The following is a 6,000-nucleotide window of genomic DNA, read 5'->3' as shown; positions in this document are numbered from 1 at the left end:
GACGGGGGCCTGAGGCCCACCCCTGCCTGCATCCTCTCGTACAGATCGACCCTGCCCACCCCGCAGAGGCCAAGCAGTTCCGCCGAGGATGGGGCCTCATTCGTGGGGGTTGGTGGTTGATGAGGGCAGCTCTGGGATTGAGGCCTACTCCCTTGGCCCCAGACCCCTCCCCGAAGCCCTTCACTGGGGGCAGCCCCCACGTCCACCGGACCACCTTCTCCAGCTGGGAGCCGGGTCCCAGAGCACACCCATCGCTGGGGTGTGAGGAGCCCGGGACCGCAAGGTGAGGCGCCATCTCCCAGGCCCCGCGTGGCCTTGGGCTGGAGCTGGCGTGGGGTAGCTGTCCGCGCTGCTGACTCCTGAATCATCCCTCCTGGCCTCGGCCTGACCTGCAGGGCGGACATGCCGGCCAGCACGTGGGGCCTGCAGTGCTGGGGCCGGGCGTCTGCAGGTGCCTGTCGGGCACGTTTGGATCCCTTGCACAGAAGGAAACTGGCTGAGCCTTTCAGCTTCTTGTCAGAGGCTGCAAACCCGTGGCTCGCTCTGCGCGCGAATTAGGGCAGCGCCGTTTTGGTTTCTGGATACCTCCCCTCGGTTTAAATTGGATGCTCAATCTGCTTCCTCTTTTGTCCTAAATTTCCCTCCAACATCTAGTGCAGCTGTTAGGCAGCTGCTTCTGCCTGCTCCTGAGAAGGCCGAGGGGCCAGGCGGCCGCGTGACTCACCTTCTCCCAGGAGGGACGGCAGGGTCTGGGCGGGGTGGCTATGGCAGCGTGGGGGACAGTCAGTGCCTCTGGGGGATGCAGGAGAGAGCTGGGCACAGGCTCCCCAGGGAGGAGACAGACAGGACGCAGACAGGACTTGGGGAAGGTCTCGGCAGCTGCAGCTAGAGACACCCAGGTGAGACAAACAGAAGGACTTCCACAGGCCAGGTCCTAAAGAGTGGGGCTGATTTTCCAGGGATAACTCAGCAAAAGGCAAGTACCCATGCCCATGGGCGCTTCTGGAGGGAGACCTCCCGCCCCTGAGACCCAGCTGATGGAGGCCTTGAGTGACCCTGGACACAGTCGTTAAGAAAGTGGAGGGACTACTGCATGCCAGCCCCAGGGACATGGGGCATCTATGGTGAGTATGTGCCTGTCCCCCAGTTTACACGTTAAATCCTAGACCCCAGGAGAAGGTGTTAGGAGGTGGGGCTTTGGGGAGCCCCACCCTCAAGAATGGGATTATAGACGAAGACCCAGAGAGCACAGCCCTTTCCACGGTGTCTGGGATCCTGGAAGCTGCCCTTGCCAGATACCCACTGTGCTGGCCCTGGGACCTTGGACTTCCAGCTCCAACTAGGAGAAACAAGACAGGAAGATCCCCCTGGAGAAAGGAATGGCTACCCACTCCAGTATTCTTGCCTAGAAAATCCCATGAGCAGAGGAGCCTGGCGGGCTACAGTCCACGGGGTCACAAAGAGTCGGGCATGACTGAGTGACTAACACTTTCACTTTTCGGAAGACGCAGATGTTTGCTGTTTATGGGCCACCAGGTCTGTGATGTTCTGCCTCCAAAGGGCTGAGACAGGACAGTCCTATTCATTCATTCACTCATCATTCGACAGAGGGCCAGATCGCCTTGAGAAGGTCCTTCTAGAGGTTGTTCCCTCAGGTCGTGTCCCTGAGGTCAAGACCAGGGCGGCTGATCTGCCCCCAGGCAGGCCCTGCAGCCGTCGCCCGGTTGCGGGCAACTTCCTGGAGCAGGGGGCCAGGAGAGCAGGGCCCCTGGTCCTTCTGGGTTGCAGGGGCTGCTGGAGCCCACTGCACCCTCCTCCCAGCAGCCCCCACCCAGAAGGAAATGCTGGCCTTGAGCGGCGCTCCCCAGAACCCCTCCCAGCCCCTGGGAGGAGCCGTGTCCAGCAGCCCCGTCCACTCTGGGCGGTGAGTCCAGATTCCCCCCGACCCATTTCCTCTCCCCTCTCTCACAGGAGGAGCTGGTGGTGGAGAGAGGTGACCCCCCCTCCCCAGCACATGGTCGGGAATAAGACCCATCCCCACACGAATCAACTCTGAAGACAGTGGCCAGAGGACCATGTGCGGGAAGCCGGAAAGGCAAACGGAGCCGGGACGCTTGCCTCCCAGCTTGGAGCTGCCCCTGCTCCAAAGTGAGGACACTTATGTGCACACATGTCTGCATAGCGTGAACACACACGCGTGCGCCGGCCAGCCACACAGCAAGAGGCTGCAGCCGCTCTGAAATGCTCTCAGTGACACATCCGCTCGGGACACCAGTGGGTGTCCAGCGCAGGCTGAGTCAGCCCCAGGGTGTGGATTAAGGAGGATAATCGTGTTCGCTGGGGCACTTTCATGCACGGAGCCGGGGAAACAGGGTCATCGAAGTACAATTTGAAAGGCATACAAATAATTCATGCTCCCATTATGTCACAGCGTTGTTGTAAATGATGAATTCACACTTAAAACCCAGGGGCATATCATCAAAGAGCTACCTACCACTCTCCCCACAGGCAGCAGAGGCCCCCTTAGTTCAGCCAAGCAAAGTCCACAGGTGGGCATCGGGCAGCAGCCCAGGCCTGGAGGAGCCCAGGGCTGGGCAGTGGGCAGAGGGGGCAGGGGTCCTCCAGGTCAGAGAGATGCCCAGTGCCACCAGCCCAGGGGGCAGCACAGCAAAGAGAAGGAAGGGGGTGCTGGGGGCCGCTGGTAAGACTGGGAACCCGTTCTCTGGTCACGTGAGCCCCATTCACGAGGGCGGCCGATGGTCAGGGTAAGCAGCACCATTCCTACCAGCAGGGGCCCCAGGTTGTATGTGGGGGGGGCTCCCCACACACCTGGCTACACCCGGCCCTGAGCCAGACCATCCGTCTCCCCATCTGGGCCTCAGACAGCTGGTGCCGGGCTCCTGAGCCCAGCGAGGGCAGGAAGGTCACTGCTTGCTGCCTGGGGAAGGGGCCGCCACAGCAGGACGGCCGACTCCACTCGGTCCACCAGGAAGGAAGGGCTGCAGCCCCGCCCTGGCCTCCTGGGCTCCAGGCCGATGTCACCGTCCCCTCAGTTCCGGGACACGCCTCCCTCCCCGGGCCACCTCTGCCGGACCGACTGATTCTGGATGAATATTCATGCGGCATTTCAGCCAGGGCTAGTCATTAATATTCCAAGAAAGCAGAAAGGAGCTACACGCATTCTCCTGTGTGAACGGGGGTCTTGCTGACACTTGCATCGGCCTCCAGGGCTTCTGTCTGAAGACACTGTCTGGTCGACCCACCGACCAACCGCGGGCAGGCAGGCAGCACAGAAGTACAGGGTCCAGACGGGGGGCAACGGCGTGGGGGCTGCCCCGCCCCTCCCACTCTGACCACATGGCCCTCCAGACCTCGCGTCCCCCCGTCCCAGGACGCTCGCCCCGCGTCCGTGGCCCTCTCTGTACTGAGATGCTGAGGAAGGTCCGGCATCTTTGGTCTCACTCTTGGGACCCACAGAGCAACACCTGCCTGCCCCAGCACCTAGCCAGGCCGCCTGGCACTCTGGGCCCCTGGGGGTCCTGGCTTAAGCCCTGCCCGACTCTGGCCGGGGGCTAGTCCCCACTGGTGGCAGCGCCCGCCCCTTTCAGCTTGTGCCTGCCCCAGGGCTCCGGGTCACCGGGGCCAAGGTGGCAGGTGCCCACAGCTGGGCCAGCTGGGGTGGGAGAGCTCTGCCCAACCTGGGCTCCTGTGAGCTTGCCTGGGCCGGGGTGCTGCACTCGCCATCTCTTGGCTTAGGAGGACGAGCTGACCCTGGGGCCGCGGCGGTGCCTGAGCACCCTCCCGTGGGCCTCCTTGGCCTCGGGCCGTGGACGTGCCTGGACGGGGGGCGTCTGGCAGCCGGCCCGCCTGCCCGCACAGGCCCTCCCAGCATCCGTCTGCCACCCCCTCAGGCGCGGTGCGGGCCACACAGCGAGAGCCACAGCCGCCCTGCCGGAGGCCCCGTGTGACACAGCTGCCAGCCTGCCTGGGCACGCTGCCCGGCGGGGCTGGGGGAGGGGCAGGCCCACGGGCGCTGAGTCAGCTGCTCCCGCGTGGCCCCGTCCGCCCCCCGGGCAGGGATGCTGGTGAGGTTGGGGGTGGAGGGGGGGCGGCTCCCATCTTTTGGGGAGCTGTCAGACGGCTGGGGATTTTCTGGAAAGTGGCTCCTGCAGGAGCCAGGCCTGGAGGGGCGGCAGGGGCGGGTGGGGTGGGGTGGGGATGAGAGGAAGGGCCTTCCTGGAAGACAGGCCCTTTCCAAACAACACCAAAAAGGGAGAAGGGAGAGGACCGGCCTGAGCGGTGGGAAGGAAGCGCTGAGTCAGCACCGAGCCGGCCTCCCTCGGCCAATCAGGCGCCGGAGGGGACAGGGACTCTCAAGGTCAGCGGACGTCAGTACCCACGGGCGTCCCAGGGGACCGCCCTTCCTCTGCCGCCGCGGTGGGGGGCACGCTCCCCCAGAGCAGGGGGGCAGGGAGGGGGCGGCCGCCTGCCCTGGCCACCCTCCCGGCGGGGGCTGCGTCCCTCCCCCTGGGCTGTGCGCTCAGGAGGTCAGGGCGGTGGGAGGACATGGCGGTCTGAGTGTGGTCTCCCTCCCAGGGCCGCCAGAAGCGACTCTGGAGCCAAGAGGGCATCTCCCAGGGCGCCTCATCCACCCCCTTGCCCAGGGGCTGACTTCCTCAGATAAACCTCTGGTTTCTACAAATTCCCTTCTTGCCATGATCCCTCTCCCGCAGCTGCCTCCCTTCCCACGGGCAGCCCCTCCCACCCTGCGGGCCGGGGTGCTCCTCGGAGCGAGGGCTCCATGGGTGACCGGCCAAGAGGGCCCCAGCACCTGGGGCCAAGGAGGCCACCACCCAGCCCTCAGGCCCTGCTCCGTGTTCCAGGGAAGCGCCTCCCCCGGCTTCTGCCCCAGCCTTGACCTGCTGCCCTCCCTGCCCAGGGATCACGCTCCCGAATCTGACTGTCCTCTCTTCGCAGGCCACAGGCCCCCGGTGCCCCCTCTGAGTCTCCCACGCTTGGGCGCTGACCGCTGATGCCTCCCAGGCCTCACCCCCCGCCCCCGCCCCTCACTCCCTCGGGCACTGCTCCTCCCCTCCCCTGGCCAGCTTCCTTCTGTGTGGCCACTGTGCCTGCCTGCCTGCCCTCCTCAGGCCTCCCTGATTCCCAAAATCAAGGCCCACCGTCTCCACCACCAACACGCCAACTCGCCCAGAAAGTGGGGAGGCGGCCAGGCCCGGCGACCTGTGGAAGCCGCAGAAGGTGGGCCTCCCCGAGGCTCGGGCGCGGTGAGGACAAACCTGGGCTGGTGCTGCCCGCTGGCACCTGCTCCCCATGAAGCCAGCGCGCCCAAGAGGCGTCTCCCTCCTGGCCGGAGAGCATCGCCCCACCCGAGCCTCGGCAAGGCTCTATCCAACAAACCTTAAACCTCCTGAGGGTCCTCTGGGATGTCTCAAGGACCAAGGCTTCTGTGAAGATTCTACCGACTCTGCCATCAGAAGCTAAACCCCAAGAGGGCTCGGGTCGGTTTCCACTGATACATCAAGCCCCCCACAATTCCAGGGATGGCAGCGAGGCCGCCCTGTCGTGGACCCACAGCTCCCCTTCCAGGGGCGCTTTCCGGCCACCCTGGCTGCAGGAGAGGACGTGACCCTCCTCATCACGGGAGCCAGGGAAGCCTTCACTCAATAAAGATAAATAAGAACGTGCGTCTCATTTTTCCAATTGCTTTTTGGCTAAACAAGAACTGTAACTTGGGTTTTCTGCCAGTATTTCCCCCGTGGGTGTCCTCTCTGAAACGGACTTCACACTGTATGCACAGGTCCTAAGCCCACGGCCATTCCAGCCCGAGAGGGCATGTCCTGTCTTGTAAGGACCACGCACGTGGTTGTTGAATTCAGCCTCACGACCCTCACCAGGCCCTCCTCGCCCAGCACTGACCTAGTCTCGCGGCCGCCCCCGCCAAGCCCCAAGGCCAGGCGACGGCAGTGGAAGCCCTGGCCT

Source organism: Cervus elaphus, chromosome 11 (assembly GCF_910594005.1).
Source record: "Cervus elaphus chromosome 11, mCerEla1.1, whole genome shotgun sequence".
Lineage (NCBI taxonomy): Eukaryota > Metazoa > Chordata > Mammalia > Artiodactyla > Cervidae > Cervus > Cervus elaphus.
Note: the sequence above shows the minus strand (reverse complement) of the source record.